Below are 21,990 nucleotides of genomic sequence, written 5' to 3'. Positions count from 1 at the left end.
AAGCACTTCCTGGATTAGAATATCCATACTAACAGAAACGATTATTGAGTAGAATTTTGAAAATAAAGAATATGAACTAGAATGTATTACTGGGAGGAGAAATAATGTGTGTGAAGAAACAACAGGGTCAGAAGCAAATAAGGAGGAAAAGACTAGAAAATATGTTTAGCTGGAGGTAACACACCAATTATCTTGTCCAACGCATTTATGGCAATTTTAGTGCATGGTTTTATACCTGTGCAGCGAGTTGCATCATGGAAAGCCCAAGAGTTGAAAGGCTTTAAAACTGGCCTTGATTTTTAGATACCTAAGAAAATGATATTGTTGCAATTAACACCCTGTGCTGTTTAGAAACTGTCCCCAACCTTTCTTGGTATGCATACTAGTGACAAACCGTTACTGATTGATTTTGAGTTTGAATTCCGTTTTGGTGCAATCTTAGAGCTTATGAGAAAAAGATTCTTGCCAAAGGCCCTGTTACCATAGTTGTTGCAAAATAAGGCCCTATTGGTTCTTTCTTTGGTGTCTCTTTGACCACTGCCTTTTGAATGGCCTCTGATGTGCCACAGTGAGCCACAGGCCAACAAAGCAGCAGCTTCCAGCCTACCTCTCACCCTGTGGGCATAGCCCACTTAAAGGAGTTTCTGTGTCAGTTTTTGGGGTGTGTTCCAGTTTCTTAATACTCTTTAGCACATCTGTCTATAGACCTGCCCAGTTCATGCTTCATTCTTCTCACTCGGAAAGTAGACTTTATTACTAATTCTTTGAGATCTAGTCCAATCTCATAAAACTGCCTAGAATGGTGATTATGAAGCCACATTCTTCAGAGACTCCTGATGCTAACCCAGACTAAATTTGGGGGACAATGGCCTGTCTTTGCTACAGTCTTCTGGAAGTGACAACAGTGGTGTGAGAGATCTCCTCATGTTAGATTTCCCAGCCCCAAGTTCACTATTCCCATAAGAATGCCCTCTTTCTGTTCATTGGCTTTAAGTTCTAGATACTCATGGAACTAAGACTTTGAAAGTAGTGATCAACATCTTTGCTGACATTGGAACAAAATTTTATAAATACTGCTCCCTCACTTCTAAGAAAATACTGTCGGGCAGAAATTTGGTTATGGATATCTGACATGGCAAAGGTAGTTCCAATATTTCTGTGCGCCTAGATTTTCTGTGCAATCACGGTGCTGAACAAAAGGGATATTATGGTAAACCAGACAAAAAAAAATAATCACAATAGTCTAACTGGGGAGTTGGGCAAGTAAAAAGGTAGCAACATTATGATGTGTACATGGTGTCTTAGGTGCAAGAGTAGAGTGTAATGAGACATCTGAGGGATCCCTAATCCAGACTTAGGAGTTTCAAGGAAAACTCTTCATTAGAAATGACCACTATACTTTGATAGGAAGTATTAAGGAAATTTCTGGGTAAGGTAGAAGAAATAGGCTGAAATGTTAGGGGCAGGGGAGCTACAGAAAACAGTACAGGCAAAAGAACACAGATGAGAGAGATGACACATTTGGAATACCAAAAATATTTCATGCTTTATAGGATTAGAATCATTAGAAATGGATAGTTATGTAGGACCTAGAAGTCAACTCTAAAATCAAGCTTAAAATACCCAGCATCCATAAAATTCACTTCTAAATTCTCCAAGTGAGGCTGCTCAAAAATATTTGTTCTCTGGCAAATGTACCTACTCTCTTTGACTTCACCTATTATAGTTGGTCCTGATGTTTCAGCCCTCGACCTTAAAATCTATCTGTCTTAACCTCTTTGCCTTCAAGAGCTTTGATGATGGCAAAAATGAAAATCCATAATGAAATTCTGTACCTAACTTGGTTTGCTACAGCACAACAGTAGCTGACAGTTGTAATGCATGTGTAAAAAACAAAAAACATGGGAGCTGTAGGGTAGGGTGTTGTGGAGGGATAACCATGGGGAATGGCAGGCTGGAGGAGATCTGAATAACGATTTCAGAAGAATTGGCTGGTGGAGACTAAGGGACTTTTTTTTATTGTCGAGAGCATTGTGTAGACTATGCATACAGAATGTGGGACTCAAATTTTTTCCTGGTTCCTTGGTTTTCTGTTCTAACTGCTACAGTCACATCAGCCAGCACATTCAGATCCAGTCTTAGACAAAATGGTGAAATCATTTTCTGGACCTTTCTTACTTCCTCCATAATATTGACATTAGGTAGCCAACATCGCTTTTTTCCCTTTTCCTCTCTCTTCTGTGAAAATTTCTCTCTCAACTCCCTCAATCCCACTGAGGTACAAAGGCCTGATAACAGTTAGAACTCCCATGGGAATTGTATATTAATGGATACATTTCTGGCTCTTGAAATCCTAGGCATCAAATATTTCAGGGAGGCCATAGCACCTTCCTGTTACCCAGAATCCATATCAGTAAATGGACACCTATTCTGCCCCAAATGTATGCTTCTGAGAAAGTGTCCTCTTCAGTGGAAAGGTCACTATATCTAAAAAGTGCAGTTATAGATGACAAGCCCTTGTCCAGAAAAGCATCTCACCTAAGGGGGTCAGGCACATATTAGAACCAGCAGGCAGAACCAAAGAAGGGAGAAAGGAAGATGGTGGCAGGGAAGTCTTGGGTAGCAAGTTCCAGGCACAAAACTGACACTGAGGGCAGGACGAAGAATCAGATGCTCAATTATCTGCTGAGGAGGATTGGGGGTCAGGTTCAGGCCTGGCAGCAAGATTAAGGATGGGGAATCGCAGGCACTGTCTTTTTTGACTTTTAAGCCATAAGTCATTTAAACATACCCTTCCACCATGGAATAGACACAGGCCTTCTCAACTCTTCTTGACATTCAACCCCCACCCCAGTGCCTGTCTCTTGTATCTGTACCTCATTTATGATCTTGTTTCTCTCTATGCATCCCAACCCCCTATCCCAGACTAAGACTCCTCCATTGGCTCCCCTTAACCCTTTATCACCTTGGATGTTCTCACCATGGCCACCCCATCATGAGCCACCCCCCAGCTCCTGCCCACCATCTGCAACCCTATCTGACCTGTCTCACTTTTAGGGATGAGACATCGAGACGTTAGGATTACCCTGAAAGCCTGAGACAGGATAAATTTACAGATGAAGGAATCACACTCTTAGGAAAAAGATCTGAAGAGCCAGGCTACTAGGAGACACACCGTTAACATACAGATGGCTTCCCAGACAACACAGGATGTCTCTGATAATGAACACATAACATTTTGAACAGATACATTCTGTTTTTGTTACATCGTAACGAGTCAGGACCTCAGTATTCGCTTGGTCATGACTGCGATCCCTCTCTTTCCAGTCCTGGGTGGGTATTTTCCTCTCTGCGTGCTACTACTGCTTGTCTTCTAAGTTTATGCTTCTGAGCTCTGAGTTTACTCATACCATACCATGATCACTGAATGGACTAGGAGATATATATATATATATATATATATATATATATATATATATATATGTGATATATAAACATTTCCGGTGTCTTTCAAAACAAATTCAAAATGATTAACCATATTGCAGTCTAATTCAGACATTAAAGCAGCATTAAAAACCATGATTTTCAAACTCTTAATTAATTAATGTATTTATTTATTAAAGTTCATTGGGGTGACAATGGTTACCACAGTTACGTAGGTTTCAGGTGTACAATTCTGTAATACATCATCTATAAATCCCATTGTGTGTTCACCACCCAGAGTCAGTTCTCTTTCCATCACCATATATCTGATCCCCTTTACCCTCATCTACCACCCCTCCCCCGCTTACCCTCATGTAACCACCAGACTATTGTCTGTGTCTCTGAGTTTTTATTTCTTTTTTTCTTTGTCTTGTTCCTTGGTTGTTTTCAGTTTTATATCCCACATATTAGTGAAATCATAACCCACTCTTATTTTTAACTATGTGTTAAGATGCTAATAATTTCGACTGCTTTTCCATAACATCCGGGAGCATGCTCCATTCTCCGAGTCAAGGATGAAAATCTTCAAAAAGAAGCAAGGGGTCAGAGACTCCCTCCCGAAGGAGACCTCTTGTCCCTCACTCAGAGAGTCGGTGCACATTGGTATATTTCCATTAGTGAGAGATGCTTCCATGGACATGAAGATTCTCATCTGAAAAGCAGTTTTTATTGCATGTCATTGGCAAGTTGACTTGCTGAAGAGCATTCTAATCAGTAATGTTGAAAGCCTTCCATAAACGAGGTGACTGTCACCAGTGTTCTTTTTTTTTTTTCCTGTCCCAAGTGGCAATAAAAGAGAACAAATAAAAAGAGAAAACTATAATTGGTCTGGTAATTGAGCCATGAAAATGTACTATAAAGAATGGAAACTGAAAGGAAAGACGCAGAAATGGTGGCATTACAAATAAGTCACCAGTTCATCCCAGTTGGCACACCTGAAAACAGTTTTGTTTTTTGTGGTTTTTTTTTTTTTTAACTGTTGAACATTTAAAGGAATGTCAATTACACTTTGGAAAACAACAGGATTCGCTTTAGGATTTTCCTCACTTCACTAGTGAAATGTGAAGGAAACCATATCTAAAAACACTGTCATTTTATTCAGAGCTTTATGAATTTGACCCTTTGTCCTCACATCAGGAGAATAAAGGAAACCTTTTATATTATAGCTGGATGAAATATGATAGTCTGATTTTTTCCCTACTTCCTCTGCCCCAATTCTTTGTTTTCTACCTAATCCCTTATCAAAGGAAATTTCTTAACAATTTACAGTGTGGTAAATTGTTAATTCTGCAACCACGACCCATCCTTACATAAAGAAATTATGTCTTTGCTATACACTGCAACAGAAACCCCAACAAAAACAAACAAACAAACAAACATACTAAAAAACACCAAGCTGGCTCATTGATACAGTCTCTGTTAAGACCACTAGGCAGAAAAGAGGACCAAAAGAGCTAGCAAAAGGAAACAAAATGTTTCATTCCAAGACCTCACTTGCCTCGGGGAAGGGTAATTTCTGGGCATAGTATGTCACTATGACTAGTATAATTTCATAATCCAGCAGATCAAGCACTCTGGATATGCTTTTGAATGAAAAGCAATGACTATGTATAACACAGGTTCTAAACACTAGTAACCATTTTCAACCCAGGAAACTTTCATTCAAAAAAAATGAGAGAAAAGGTAAAGAAAAATATATTTTTTTCTTAAGAATTTATCTACAGGTCTTCCCTACTATCCAGAAAAACTAGCTCATTGCATTATATCTATTTTAAAAACAGAACTGGACTTCTGCCTCCAGCCACGACATCGTAACTAGTTCTAGACTTTCCCTCCTGCTGAAAACTAATGATAAAAATGGACAAAATATCTGAAGCCCACTGCTTTCATGCACTGAACAACAAGCATCCTGAGAGAATGAAAGCACACAAGGTAAGCCCCATGATTGTCCTGGATTTCTGCCTGCATCCCTTTTCTGCAATGATGATGAAGAGTTAGAACCCAAGGGGAGCGGGATTGATCTCTGTTCCTATCTTCCCTGAGCCTTTTTTGAAGACTAAAGTGGGTCATTTGGTCTCCATGGCTTCCACAGAAGCTGCCCCGGTCATGCTCACATCCCCCAGGAAACACACTCAGATTGTCTGCTCCCTAGCTGAACCTGATGGGATGTGGTTTTAGAACTGAGTATTTGAGGGGGCAGTGTGGCCCAAATTCACCTGGTAAATCTTAACTGAAATAATGTGTTTTTCTCTGCTCCCACTTGCCCAGCTCCCCAACAGACTGATAAGGAATTGTGTGAAGTCTTGGTATAGAACTTAATATAGAAATGCCTATCAGCTGCCTTACTCCTCTGGCTACCAGGAAGTAATAACCAAGTACTTTGGAAGAGGAATGGATGCCAAGCTAGCCAAAATGGCAGCAGGGACTGGCTGGAATTGTTGGAAGCCATAGCTTTTTCCATTCCCTCTATAAGGTCACAATGGAAAACACATCCTTGTATTATTCAGCTGTTACCCTAGATTCCACAGAATCTTAAATGATAGCCATTTGCACAAAGAGGATTCAAATGGACCCTAAATCTTATTCTAATTATGAACCAAAAAGCTGTGACAACAGACACATCAGGCCGTCTTGGCAATACTTTCCTATAGCACAGAAAAAACAGCTCTTAAAGATGGTGAGAAAATTTGATTACTTTTCTATCAACTGTGTCTACAGTCCGAAAAATTTTGAAAAATTGACTAATATCTGAGCATTTGTTTATCTGAATGCCATAATATAAACTGCTCTTAGATAGCTGTTTGTCCAGAGGGTGGTCAGTTAAAACCCTAGGTCCCAGATACATTTTAGTGACACCCATGCATGTGGTAAATGAAGGAATCATTTGCAAATGCTGGTACAGAGACTACCATATTTTTTATTTACCTCATTGCATCTGGTCTACCACCTGTTTTGTTCCTGAGCCCATTTCTCACTCCAAAGTAAACCTACTGTCTGATTTCTTAAAGAAGAGTTCATGGAGATAGTTCAGTGAAATGGAGAGCCCCTTCAAAGGCACACACACACACACAACCACCCAACAAGACCCTCCATCATTTCTTCATGATCCTATAAAAGGGACAAAGGGGAAGACAAACATTTATGGAGAGGGAGATTTTTCTCATAATGGCCCCAATAAATATGTTGGTTGTAGAAAAATAAATGTGGAGGGGAGACATGGAAGCCTGGTGTTGAAGAAAGGCTTGTTCATGCTTAATACATTGGAGAAATGTTCAAGAGCTGTTGAACCATGTTAAAAAATATTACCCCTGTAATGCTGCCAAGGACAGGCAGACCTATGGTAGCCAGCTGAATAAGTGCTGGCCGTTCCAGTTAAAGTGCTAGGGGCAGAAATAATTTACGTACCCAATTTTTCCAGCATGTCAACAACGGAAATCTCAAGGAGAAATACATGTATCATGGACATATGGGCTACTTGTTTATGAACACACACACACACACAAACACACGTGTGCACACATGTGTTGGCATACACTAGAGAATCCCTGAAATTCACTTATTTTCCAGAAAGGAAGAAACAGAGCAGAGGAAAATGTGCTGTCTGTTTCCACGGACAGGAGCCCTACCACCTTTCCCACATCCCAGAATTATCCGTAGGCTATGAAAACAACCTGAAAAACAGGTACAGCTATGCTATATCTAAGGGTACAGGATAATTCCAGAATATGGGGTTAACGATAGTCCCAAAGAGCAAAAAGAATAACCACATATCTGTAAGCTACTTCAAACTTTATCCACCATGACAAATTACTACAAGTATTAAAGCCAGAGGACTATTAGGCTTCTTTCTTCCAAATGATACTATTCACCAGTAATAAGATAGTTAAAAATTCAGATTTCACAATGGAATCAGGTCGGTATAAAATCCCTCTCTGCCTGTGGCAAAATTTATTGCAACTCTGAAAGTTCTCTGCCAATCACAATTATAATCACGAAACTGAACTAGTATCGCAGGTCATATAACCAAGTCTTCAAGGAGAGGATGACAGGATGGATGGGAATTTAATGGATTTATGGTATTAGACAATGAAGAAAAATACCTGTCTGGACTAATCATAAACTTTTCTTTAGCTGCAATTAACCTCATGTTGAAATACTATGTGGAGGCTATGTAACCGAGAGCACTTAAGGAAAGCAATGAATGTGTAATTGTCTGGAGCTTTTTGGAATAAAGAGCTCTTGAAAATGAACACTTTCACCAAATAATGTAACATTGTGCTTATACTGAGAATGAGCTTTAAAGAATATTTTAGAGCTTTTGCTCACAATGAGAGATACTCAAACATTGGCCCCAGCACTGAAGACAGTGACCAAAACGTATCTTTTGGTCAAAAAATTACTGCTAAATAATTAAGTGGACATGTAGATCATGAGTTAAGTAATATAATTAATTATTTACTTATCTAGTATTATTTAATTGTCTATGATAATTAGTTATCATAATTAACATAATAATGTTCAAAATGAATAAAAAAATTAAAGGGCTAGGCTATACGCTCCTTGAGAATATCAGTCTTACCTTTTGTTGTCACTATTGTAGTTTTTATTTCCTTTTTCTCCTCATTTTACGTTCAACACGACCCAATGCTTAGCAGTTAATGAGCACTCAAATATTTGTTAAAAGTGTATTCAATAAATAAAATTATTTCCAGACACTGTCTCTGGTAAAAATGGTGCCTGGTCCCTGACCTTATACTTCAAACCAGGTCATCTATCTTCACTTACCTGCCCTAGCAAGAATTTAGTCCTGTGTCAATCAGGAATTGTACCACAAAGTGCGGGGGAGGGCGGGCGCTGGGGAAATGATCAAATTTGGGCAAAAGAATGTTTTAGCTATTAGATTTTACTTGATTTTACTTGATTTCCGTGATATTTCTACATTCTTGGTCTCTGATTCTATACCTGATTTTTGGCGTTAGCTGCTTGAGTGACCTTCCCATGAAGATGGTTTTTAAAATATCACCTCTTATATCCAACGCCTTGGACCCACAGTTTTTTTGACCCAGATATATACATGTCCTTTGACCTTACATGGCATATATACGCTCCTCCCCCATCGATTGAAAGAATGATGTGGGAACATATAAAGAACTGTCTCATAATAATAATAATAATAATAATAATAATAATAATAATAATAATAATGGGAAGGCAAACATCCTGATTTTAGAAGGGACAAAATATTTGAACCCTTCACCAAAGAAGATATATACCCAATAAGCTACTAAAATATACTCAGATCATTAGTGACGAGGACTAATGTTCTTGGGACTAACTAAGGAAATGAAAATTAAAACCACAATGAAATACCGTATGCACCCGTACTAGAATGGCTACACTTTAAAAGTCTGAAAATACCAAGTGTCGACAAAGATGTAGAGCAAGCAGAATTCTCATATGTTACTGGTGGCAATGCAAAATGGTGCAACCCCTTTGAAAAAGAGTTTGGCAGTTTCTTATAAATTTAAATATATATTTACCTTACAATTCAACAATTCCACTCCTAAATATTTATCTGAGATGAATGAAAACATGTCTTGCACTAAGAGTTGTACATAGAGACTTATAGCAGTTTTATTAATAATAGCCATAGGCTGAAACCAATCCAAATGACTGTCAACTGGTGAATACATCAACAAACTGTGGTATGTCTATACAATACAATACTACTCTGCAATAAAAAAGGAACAAACTACAAATACATGCAACGTTATGTTTGAATCTCAAAAGTATTGTACTAAGTGAAAAAAGCCATTCATAAAAATCATATGTTTGCACTTCCAGAAAATTCTCCGATAGGTAAAACTCTTGTTATAGAAAACAGGTCAGAAGGAGCTGGAAGCCAGAGGTAGCGGGGAAAGGGTTAACCATAAAGAAAAATGAGGTAACTTTTGGGGATGATGGAAATATTCTACCTCTTGATCAGGGTAGCTGTTACACAAGTATTTGTCACATCTCATAGACTGATACAATGAGCAAATTTTATTGTATTTAAAGATTGAGATTTCAGTCCTGAGATTATCTAACCTCTCAGATACTGGACAGGGATATCGTGTTTCCCTGAAAATAAGACCTAGCCAGATAATCAGCTCTGATGCATCTTTTGGAGCAAAAATTAATATAAGACCTGGTCTTATATAAGACCCGGTATTTTATTTTATTTCATATTATGTTATGTTATATTATATTACTATACAAGACCTGGTCTTATATTATAGTCAAACAAGACCAGATCTTATATTAATTTTTGCTCCAAAAGACACATTAGAGCTGACTGTCCAGCTAGGTCTTATTTTCAGGGAAACAGGGTAATCGGGGTTGCTGCACATGGTTATATAAGCACTGAATGCAGATACCTGCCGAGAACTGCCGTCATCCGAGCGATCCACTAGCTTGTGTGGTTCTCCTGTCCTTGTGTTACCCAGACAAGGGCAGAGACCACCCTAAACCTGAATTGGTGACATAATTGCCTTCTAAAGCTTTAATCAGGACATCTTATCGATACGAGTATAAGAAATCTCAACTAAGTATGAGGCTTTACCACATTTATAGAATAAAGACTGAATAGACACTGGTACATGTGGTAGACACACCGTCTCCATATCCCTAACATCTTTTAACTTGGGCATCACACCTAGATGCTAGAATTATCTATGTGACTTGGTGTATATTGCCAAGTGGATATTGCTAAATATCATCTTGTTTGCTAATATGTAAGGTCTTTGTGTTTCATATTTCTCAGTGTCCCCGGGTGAAATTCTCCGTGGGTTTTGAAGTGAGAAACAGATAAAACTCAATCAGCTTAATTTTGCTGCTTGATTACAGCCCTGGAAAAGAAATTGGTACACGAGGAGATTGAAAATGTTTAAATGAGACTTAGGACTATTTGTTTTTTTCCAATGATCTAATCACCATGGAACAATCAAGAGTGGGTCACCCCATCAAGAACCGTCTTATGAATGGAATACAGCTTGTGTAAATGAGCTGCACTGTGTTCCTTTGGGCTACCTTGCAAGCTGAAGGGTGTTGATGCTTTGAACATGTCCGTTTTTAAATAGTATTGTAGCTACTACTTGTCACTGTTCAGGCACATATTTAGGAACTTAAATTATTTTTAAGTATTAAAAACAATTCTTTTCCCTAAGGAAAATTATCGATTATAAATTTTTATGTTATCAGAGAAAGGAATTAAATATTTTAAAAATTCTGAATGCTAATAACAATCAATACTAATTGAAAATAATTGCTTTATGTCCCTCTGTCACAGGAGGCCAGCTGCGCAAGGAGTGATCGTGTGGATGGAGAGCTGGTTTTCTCCTCTGTACCCACTCATGTGGCATCCATTTCTCCACCTACAAAGTGGAAGTAAAAATGGCTTTCTTTTTCCCTTACTGGTTTCTGGGAAAGATAACTGATACTGAGTCCCAGGCCAAGCACTTGGTGAAAAAAATGAAGATTTTAGTTAATCAACTCTTTTGGTGTTTTGAGACAACAGTAACAAAGAAAGTGTCTGATTTTTTTCTGCTAAATTCACTGACATTTAGCTTCACTGAATTGATGGACTTGACTGGCATTTTGGTCCAGACCATCAGCTCTTCTTAGGCTGATCCCACATCCAATCAAGTCCACGCCCTGCGGATTTTACTTTCAGACATTGCTCATAACTCCTCCTACCACGCAAGCTATGTCCCTGGTTCAGGGACATATTGGTTTTCAACAAATGTTGCAGTATTCTTAACAGACCTCTCGCTTCCATTTTTTGTCCTGTTTAGCTCTTGCCTTCACTGTAGCAATGGTCATGTTTCTAACACTCAACATGTAGTTTCCCATTTCCTGTGGGATTAAAGTCCCTACTCCTTAGGCCAACTTGCAAGAATTTTCATAAACTGGCTCCCTTAGGTCTTCAACTTTTGCTCTTCGTATTACCCACCTTGTATGTGAGGCCCTAGAACAGGTCCTTGCATACACCAAGCTGTTCATCCCTCTAAGACTTCCTTCTGCTTAGGACATCATTCTCACCTTTCTTCACCCAGGTCACAGTCCTTAAGGCTTTGTTAGTCACCATCTCCCCCTGGAAACCTTCCCTAAACATTTCATTTGAATTAAGCTTCCTCCTCTGTCTTCATAGCGCTTTGTGCTTCCCTCTTTCTACTGCACTGATTTCTGACAATAATGTGGCGTTCTGTCACAAAACTCTAAGTTCTTTGATGGCAGGGATTCTATTTTGATCATCTGTGTCTCCAAAACCACGGACAATGGATGGGACATGGTAACCTTCCATAACATCCCTGGCTCTGATTCTCCCTCTCTTTTCTATCCTCATTCTTTTATTTCTTCAGTAGAAATTTAAAGCTGAGATTAGACACCATTTGGTCCAATTGTTTTCTTTCTACTCTACTGACAGAAGAAGAGACTGAGGTCAGAGTTATGTGCCCAATATCATACAACTGAATAGAGTCAGAAATAGAACCCAGTTCTCCAGTGAACAAGGGCTAAACTAAATGATATAGAAGTTATGGTAAAGTTGTTGGCTAATGCCTACTAGCCATAGTAGGCTGTTCATAAGTGATAATCCTCTTGTCTTCTTAGACCAATTGCCTTTCCAGGATATTCCACTGCCTGCAGGAGAAACTCTTCTGATTGCTTTCTTTTTGCTTTCAGTCTCTTTGGTAGATACAGCTGCAGACTGGCTTTGAAAGTCCTCGAGAGGAGTGGTATTTTATAAATCCAACATTGCTGGCTGCTGAAAGTAAACCATTAAAAATGTGAACTCACCAGAACCTGAAACACCCCAATGGGGGTGCAGAGTTTTCCTGCTACATTTAATTAAGAGATCATTTTTATGACAACATCATATTAGGGGTGATAAAAGGATTGTAAATTGCTTCATGAGGTCACCAAGAAATTTCCAATGCCCCATTAGTTTTCATTGTCCAGTGCCTAGATATCAACACTCAGTTTGATCACAAAGTACATAAAACATATGACCTTTCTGGTGGCAGTACACAAATGTTCCCCAAAATCATATTGAGCTTGTTTCACATCTTAAACTTATTGCTGCCAAGGGCAGATGTAAAACACGACTAATATTTTATATGCTATAAAATGAGGAAGTTCTGGAAAATCACAGACGTCAGTGCTTCAGTCTCTGAGACACAACATGTCATTCTGTAAATAACACAAGTGCAACCTCCTATTTTCAATCATAGAATTGCAAACAGACACATATAGTGGGAAATTGTATGTAAGCAGAAATACTTGTGTGCAGGGATGATACTTAACAGAAGCATGTGAATTTGTTGTTTAGACTGGAAGGGAAAAACATTTTAATTTTGTTAGTTATGGAAATAAAGATGGCATTCTGCAAAGATGCATTTTTATCATAGTCATTAAGACATGGCTTTATACAGTGTCAAAAAAGGCTAACCTTGAACCATGGTTTTATGAAGCACCCATCAATTTCCACAGAAGTGACTGAATCTTCTGTGTCTTTGTTACTTTGATTTAGACATGCCTGCTTAATATGCAAAAAATCGTAGTGTGAAGGAATTTCCAGAAGTCAGATTCTCCAAAGTGGCTTTACAAAGCACTAATTTCTAAAGCCTTTATGAAATGATTTTATTAAGACCTTCAATGAAAAACCTTGACTTTTTTTTTAATCACCTGGTTTGCTCCTCTTTCCCAAGGAAGTGACCAGCCCAAACTGTCTGTATGCAACAAAAAGATAAAAATTTCAATTAGTCTCAGTGCTGTCATAAGCAGACCACATGAGAAAGCCTGAGATAATCCACGTTACATACTGATGTCTATCAGAGCCGAGACCACAGCCGTGTTTCATTCCGGGCCCCTTTTGTAGGTTTGGCAGCCACAGCACCCAATAAAGGCCTAATCGTATTAATTTATGCCCCTATCAATTATACATTCAGATTCCCCGATAGCTTGTCAGTTTTTATTCACTATTTTCCGAAAAATACGCCTATTACAGTTACTGTGCAAATAGTAGGACTGTCAGAAATGGAGATTTAAAGAATATTACTTAAAAGAGGTGGGCTTCCTTAATTTATAAATGTTGTATTATATGTCATACATGTGCGAGTTTAAAATCAGGTACGTTGTGGAGACGGATGTCACATGAAGGACTTTTAGGAAAGGGGGGAAAACTTCTCAACCCCTTTGTCGTGTTTTAATCGTTCTTTAAACCAAACAGTCTTTGGTCTATGGCTGTAAAACATCTCAGATATTTTTATTTTTGTCTCAAACAAGAAGCATCAATGAAATAAGACTTCAACGGCACTATTCCCACACTCTCCAAGGCTTCTGACGGTGGTTCTCGGAGCGTCTGTGTACTGTCTTTGAGATGGTATCTGAAGCCAGTGGCTGGGCAGGTATAGGGAGCCTCAGTGTGGTGGGAGAGTCCACTCTGTAGACCAGGGATACGACAGTATCTGGACCCCAGGATCCAGGAACAGTGGGCACAGGTCTGCATTAAAGAGTAATTCAAAACATCCGATTCTGGGAGTCTGGCAGTGACTTTGCTGGAGCGAGGGGGGAAACCAAGTCTATCATTGTGGCCTTCTGCCTTTGTTGGTCTCCATTCCCCAATCAGCTGCCCAATGATGCCCATGTTTATACTATTTGGCCAGCGGACAGCTGGTTCTTGATGACATAATTCTGAATCAGCTCCCAGCTGAGCCTCTCCAGGAAAAGGAACAGGAAAGGGTCTCTACCTGGCTGACCTGAGTGGTGACTAAACCACCCTGTGAATGAATGGCGAGTTTGGATCTGTTTAGAACACATTAGGCCGGGGAAAGTCCTTCATTCATTAAACATAAACATATAGAAGTCAATAAAAGAGATGCAGGCTGCTTTACGGAGTGTAGATTCTACTGGGAGAGTAGATTCTACTGGGAGAGTGATCATCCAATCCACAAACAAAGATGTAGTTACAAATTGTGTTGAATGCTATGAAGAGGAACGTAGGATCTAATGAGAGTGCAAAACAAGGGACCTCATTTGGACGGGAAGGTGCAGGAAGACTTCTCTGAGGAAGCGACATTGAAGCAGAGGAAGAAGAGGAATTTCAAGACACGTGTTCTCTCTCCACTGCCTAACTCTACGGAACTGACAATAAGGAATTTAAAAACCATAAACCCACATGGACAAAAAGAATGAGAGAAGAAACCACAGCAGACCTGTTAACAAGATGTTGGAAGTTGGAAAGTCTGGCCCCGCCTTAGGCTCCCCCGAAAGCAGAGGTGGAGACAAGGTGTGATACGAAAGTGAATCAGGACTGCAGAAATGAGAGGGTGGGGGATGGGAAACCGGGAAGAGCTGTTCAGGAGCCGCTTACTGCCGCGCAAAGCTGGGTTTCAGGCCCTTCTGCGCTTTCTGAGGAACCAGGTGGAACCAGCTCAGCGCACGCTAGAGCTTGTATTCACGACCCCCTCCCATAACCGTGATGGGCTGCCTCTAGGAGTCTCAAAACTTTTGTATTTGGGGGTTGCTGCCAGGGAAGGACTTCAGGCAGCCCCAGGGCAGCAAAGCCCAGAGAGGCTGAGGTCTTGCTTGACGTGGGAGGCAGACAATGCATGTGGGACTGTCTGCCACTGCCCTGGCATCAGCTGGACCGAGAGTTTAGATGACCCACAGGGCCCCACAAGTGTCTGCCTCGGGTAGAGAAGAACAGAAGAACTAAGACTGGCGGCAGGGGAAGCACCAGCAAGAATGACGCTGGCTCCCTTTACCAACCGCAGGACGTCTGCAAGCTGGGGTGTGAGATGGTGCTGACGACAGGAGAAATACTTGAAAGCCTATGTGAGGGGTAGTTCCTCACCCAAGCACCCCTTCTGCAGCCTGAGGAACCAAGCAGTTTCTCCTCCCTCTGCTAGAAGAAAGGAGGCTGTTTTTTAGGCATCCCAATGGGGGCCACTGCTGAAAAACAACCATTGACGATAGCAATCGCTCCTAATCTTGACCTTCTGTTTTCTTGTGTGTGTTTCTTCGTTTTTTTCCCTTCTCTTTTGCAGTTCTCTGAGTATCAGCTTTTTTTTCTACTTTTCCGCTTATTTCTAATTTTGTTTACGTGGTTCTGTTAGTTTTTAATATGCATCTTCCTCTATGTACTGTGAGTTACAAATGAACACGTGTGTGTGTCACCAGGAGTCACTACATGTCATGTGAATATTTCCTGAGTTCTACTCCCACCCCAGGGGAAGGAAATGTACTTACCCTTCAGCCAGACACCTACTCCTATTGCTTTCACCTTGATGGATACTCCTCAGAGAATTCCATTTCTCAGTGATACTGAGCTTCTTCCTTCCTTCTTCCATACCCCTCCCGACCCCCTTGGTCCCAGGGCTAAAAGTGATGGGAAATACTTTCACAAACATATCATTGAATAGAATGGTGCACATGGCCCCACTTAGATGAAAAGAAGGCTGGGATATGGGGGCCCCCTGTGACCAGAAGAGAACCAAAAGTAGCAAATAAACACATTGCCTTGTCTCCACAGTGACCTGGGTTGTTGGCCCATTTCAGCATTCTGGAATCCCGGGGATATTCTTCTACTGCCACCCCACAATCACCCCATTCAATTTTCACTTCTCAATTTGCAATCTGACTTTCAGGAACCAGATTTAAGGTATCCAGTGCAGTGCCTACGACGTTCTCTGCGTTTTGCGAAGATAATGGGATTTCCTTGGGGTGTCTGTGAGGACGTTGATGAAGGCTGGGGTAGAATAGAGGAGTCAGAAGTTGTTTCATTTAAGAAAGGGGAATGATGCTGGAGCAGACACGTGAATCGAATGCAGGAAAGTACCAGTAAAACAAGCTACCAATATCCCCTGGAAAGTAAAACTGCTGAAACTGGTGGGTCTAGAAAAAGCTAGACTCAATGAGAAGGAGAAAGGAAATGGAGAAAAAAGGAAAAGGACATGTCTTAGTTAGCTCCAGCTGCCATAACACAATACTGTACTTCTCACTGCTCTGAAGGCTGGAAATTCAAGACCTTGTCACTGTGTCCACATAGGCTGGAGAGAAGAAACTCTTGTGTCTCTTCCTGTTTTTACAAGAGCACGAATCCCATCGTGGGAGTTCTACCCTCACAACCTCTATTGAACCTAATCACCTCCAGAGGCTCCACCTTCAATACCATCACACTGAGGGTTAGGGCTTCAGCACATGAATTTGGGGTGAAACACAAACATTCAGTCCATAATAGGGAGTCAGTGGAGAAATAAAATTTGTGAATGAGAGGATTTTTGGCAAACATGTCAGAACAGACAGGAAGTAAGCATTAAGGACTTTCTTATTTATTATAGGATAATTGATTACTTGTTATTAATCAGAACAGAGAAGTTCAGGATGAGCAGTTGGCAGGATACCTACCCAGGGATTTAGGTGGCATTTGTTATAGCTTACATCACTGAGACGGAAATTCTTTAAAAAGAAAATTGACATCATCAGTTCCTTAAAATGGTAGTAAATATGACCCGAGCATCTAAAAGACAAATTTTTCTCCTATTTTAAGAAAATCATTTTCTATTGCTGTATCAACTGAAGGTATACAGATTTCATATAAACCTTAGCTGAACTGAGATCATTGAACTGTAGTCAGCTATCAGTTTTCCGTGGAGAAGCGATGGAGGTCAAGATAGGAAGCTTTAGAGATGAAGATAAAGTGAAGACACCTGGATGGATTTTAAGGGCATTATGCTGAATAAACAAACAAACAAACAAACAAACAAAAAACAGAAAAAAAGCCAGTCACAATAAATAACATACTGTATAATCCCATTTATGTAATTTTCTCAAAGTGACAAAATCATAGAGAATGGATCAAAGGTTAGTTGGGGGTGGTGGTGACGACAGAGTGATAAATGAGGGAGGTTCTTTGTGGTAATGGAACAATTCTATACTCTGAGTGTAATGATGGTTGCACAAAAGTTTATACATGGGATAAGATTTCTTAGAGGTATAACTGAACAAAAAAATGTGCTTGTAAAAACTGATGAATCCCAAATAAAAACGGGGGTGTAATTGAGTTATTGGTATTGTTGCAAAGTCAGTTTCCAGGTTGGGCTGCATGTGCTCTCTTACATCAGATGTTATCCGTGGGGGGAACCAGACAAAGGGCAGACAGGAACTCCCTGTGACATTTTGGTAACTTTCTGTGAATCTTAAACTCTTTCAAAAGAAAAAGGATATATTTTTAAAAATATAAAGACATACTTTCTGTAAAAGTGCTGGCTGTACATTTATTTAGATTTCCTTAAATGTCTTCCAATAAAATTTTATAATTTTCTACAGCCCGCCCCCCAAAAGAATAGAGTGTAACTAAATTCCTTTCATTCCTAGATTAAAATATTTTCATAAAGAAACAGACTGCAGGGAAAACTAATTTATAATACTGGAGGTCATTTGCTTCATTTATTTATTCAACTAAACCCATGTATCCATGATGTGCTGTACAACATGGTAGACAAAAGAGGGTGCACGTGTAAATAAATGGTGCACGGTCCTGCCCTCAGGGAGATCCCGTTCTAGTATGGGACAGGCAGCTAACAAGGAGCTACAATGCAATCTTTTGCAGGTGATTTAAAGTCCTTCCTTGTGATTGTCTTATGAAGGGAGTGTGGAAAGGCAAGCAAGTACCAGTTTAAAACCCCATAAATACAATTTTTTTAAGAAGGCAGAGACATTAACCTTGTATCAGTCTTCAAGGTCTGAGGACAAGATTATTTTGGTTTCCAATTTTGCCAGACTTCAGCTCTTAATACTATTAAATCGTTTTCTAAGCAAGAAAAATGACTTGGGTCAATAATAATTAGGCTATCCTTCTCCTGCTCAGACCTTAGAAGTAAATAAGCCAGTGAAAAGCCTGCCCCATTTTGATGTCCACTCAGTTAAGAAAGAAGAGGCAGGAAGGGATCCCTGCTTCTGATGGCAAGATGAGGTGAGAGAATTATAAAAGGACTGAGGCCTGATCCCAAGGAGGTGTTTGCTGCTGGGGTGGGTTTGTTCTTTTTATTGAGACTCAAACGACCCCTTTCAATGTTCTCCTCACAGAAGCTGAGAGGAGCTGAGATTCCAAAGGGAGATGCATAGACAGTGAGACTGACCTGCCCTGGCAGAGGGACGACTGGAGGTTAGTGTCACGTCCTTTTTTGCCCACTCTACCCAGTGAATTGCCTTCTTTTAAGAAAACGGTTGGGATTTGTTGAGGTACAGGTTATTTACATAGGCTTAAAGAATCTTCCACAAACGACTTACACATTTGTAAACTTAGAGACACCTAGCAGACACACCTGAGCCAATGGTCAGAGTCAACATCACCAAGACTGGGGGCGGGGGGGGGCAATTGACATCACTCAGTGAGGCATTGAGGACACAGCATCACGTCTGTGGCATTCCTGCCAAAAATGAAGAAGCTAAATCTAATCATATGGACACATCCGAGAAAACCACGTTGCAGGACATTCTACAAAAGTAGTGTCTCAGGCTCTTCACAATGTCAAGGTCAAGGCACAGAAGGCAGTGGGTGTGTTCCAGATTACAGGAGACTCAAGATATATGACAATTCATTGCAATGCGTGATCCTGTATTGGATTCTGGACTGGGACAGGGGAGGGGGCTGGCTAGCAAGGATATTATTGGTGCAGTTGATGAAATTCGAAAATGGACTGTGGACTAGGTAATAGTATTATATCAATATTAAATTTCCTGATTTTGGTTATTGTAGTCTAAGTGTCTGAGAGAATGTCTTTGTTTCTAGGAACTACACACTGAAGTATTTAGGGCCAAAGAAATACAATTGTCCCAACTTTCAAATAATAAAGGGAAAATTTTACATACATATGTATGCATAATATACAGTATACTTAATTTACTATAATACAAATATCTAATATATTTGAGAGAGAGAGAGAATAGCAGCGCAAATACGGCAAAATGTTAATTGGTGAATCTGAGAGAAAAAGGGAATATGGGAGTTCTTTGTATTATTTCGGCAACACGTCTCTATGTTTAAAGTTAAACTAAAATTAAAATTTTAGGACGTATGTGCCTGCCATTGAGTGCTGAATTTGGTCAGCCCCCTGTGTGCATGAGGTTCAAGTAGGGTCGTGGTTTTCCTCAGCCTCTGGCTGGCTCTGGCTCTGTCCTAGCAACACAATAGAGCCGATACTGAAGGTCGCACAGAAGCTCCCAACTCAGGCTGTGGGTAAGAGATGGCTTCCCAGGGTGGGTGATCCTTGATTAAGTCTTAAGGAATGACGAGGCCTTAGCCAGGCAGTGCAGCGCCTCCTGGGTGGTCGCAGTGTTTGCAAAGGCAGGACCATTTCATATCTCTTTTGCCCCTAAGATCTATTGTCTGCCCTTCCTTTCTCTGTGTCCAGGAGGCTGACCAGTAAGGATTGCATCACTTGGGCTTCCTATCCCGGGTCCTGTAGAGCTTTGACTAACGGAAGGCACCAGTAGGAGATGCAGGGGCAGGCAGACAGTGGCCGGGGTATTTATTCTCACGGTAGTTTGGACAGTGCTATGTGAAGCTTCTGTTACCGGACCCCCTTCCCAGCCCAACATGGTCCAGGCTTCAGCATCCCCATTTAGTCATCTTGCTTATTTAGACCTGGAGTCGGAATGGCTTCCTCCTATTGCGAGTCCCTGGGTGCCTCAGCAGCCTTGGTCGGTTCCCCTAATTGCCCTCTTTTCTGAAAATAATTCCTCATTCTTTTCAGTTACATTCATTTAGACTCCTGAGTTTCCTGCTAGGACCCTTCCTAAAACACAAGGTGTGGCTGAAGCAGATGGCCTGGTGGGTGAGGAGGCTTTCGTGGGGCCGGGGCTAGACCAGAAAAGACCAGCTCGGGCTTCTATCCTGGTATTTATTGCAACAATCCAGACACTACAGAAAAGACACTTCTGAATGCAGTAGAGAACGCTGCAGTTAGACCAGGGGTGTCCAAACTTTTGTCAACGTTTTTCACCATATGCGGTAAAATACACAAACAGCCGGGCCACTCACTCGAGGTGAAGTACGTATTGCCTCACCTGGTTTATTTAAGTAAACCAAATATATGTTTGGAATTTGCTGTGGGCCAATGAAAACTGGATTGCGGGCCGCAGTTTGGACACCCCTGAGTTAGACCTCAGCTGTGTGACCTTGGTAAGTGACTTAATCTGCCCGAGCTGCTTCCTCATTTCTGAAAAGAGGTTGACCTCACAGGGTTAATGTAAGGAATAGATAGGGCTGGAGCAAGTTCACCTTGGAGCCTAATCCTGGGCCCATCTCCAGAAGGCTCCTCTGACAGATCAGTCCCAAGCGACGGCTCGCTTCTCGGAGTGTCTGCTGTGTGCTCAGTCATAACCCAGAGTTCCTACCTCGTCACTGGTAATCATTTCACCGGTGTATACTTGTTTGCTGCGATTCTCCAGCGAGACTTTAAACCGTTCCAAGTTAAGTGTCCATGTCTTACACATCTTTGACTCTCCTCGTGTGGGTCTCCGTGGGGGCTGAATCACACTTGTTAGTTGGTAAGTGGAGAAAAATATGACCGTGTGTCATAGCATTCAAGGGCACATTTCTAATCCTTTCCCATTGTTTCTGATCGTTTCCCTCCCATAAAACATTCCAAAGCCAAAATTCAATGAAAATTTCTCTCTCTTTTCCTTCCTTCCTCCCTCCTTTTCTCTTTCCCTCCCTCCCTCCTTCCCTCCTTTTCTTCTTTCTAGCATATCTTTAGCACCTACTATATACAAGTAGCCATAGACATTTTAGATCTTTCATTAGCTATAATCATTTGGAGAGGGGAATTTCTAATGGATATAGTGTTCCAAAACTAGGCTATATTCATGCTCCTAAAAACAGGGCTGGGTGAAATGGTAAAGCGGAGGTGGTACCTCAGAAGTGGGCCTAAGAGGGTTCCCTCTGTGGCTGCGTGAAGTTGTTTCATTACCTTTGTTTTCTCCTCCGCCCTCTGTAGTATTAGGTCTTTCCATCTAACAACTTTTTCCTTGAAGAGAAATGAGAAGCTTAAAATCAGTGCCACGAGGACTAGCATTACCAATGCACGTGATAACTTTCTCACATTGTCTCATTAATGCTCGGGGTGCCCCGTGGGGTCACTCAACATGCTGATTATCACTTTTAGAAAAATTAAAATACCAAGGAACAAAGAGGTTAACTGAGTTCCCCACACCCTACTATGCAGTTATGGTTGGAACTTGTGAATGGTGCTCTTTCTATGATTCAGCCTGATTTTCATGGTTTCTTACACCCCTCTAAATGCTTTCTCTAGTTAAAAAATACACACACACACACACACACACACACACACACACACACACACACATATATCTCCTAAACCAGAACACTGTAGGATGTCTACCTTCTCCTAAAGCTCAGGAAGCTACCCAAGACAGCCGTGGTGGCCTGGACATGGTCAGAAA

This window comes from Rhinolophus ferrumequinum, chromosome 27 (genome assembly GCF_004115265.2).
Source record: "Rhinolophus ferrumequinum isolate MPI-CBG mRhiFer1 chromosome 27, mRhiFer1_v1.p, whole genome shotgun sequence".
Lineage (NCBI taxonomy): Eukaryota > Metazoa > Chordata > Mammalia > Chiroptera > Rhinolophidae > Rhinolophus > Rhinolophus ferrumequinum.
This window is presented reverse-complemented; position numbering follows the sequence as displayed.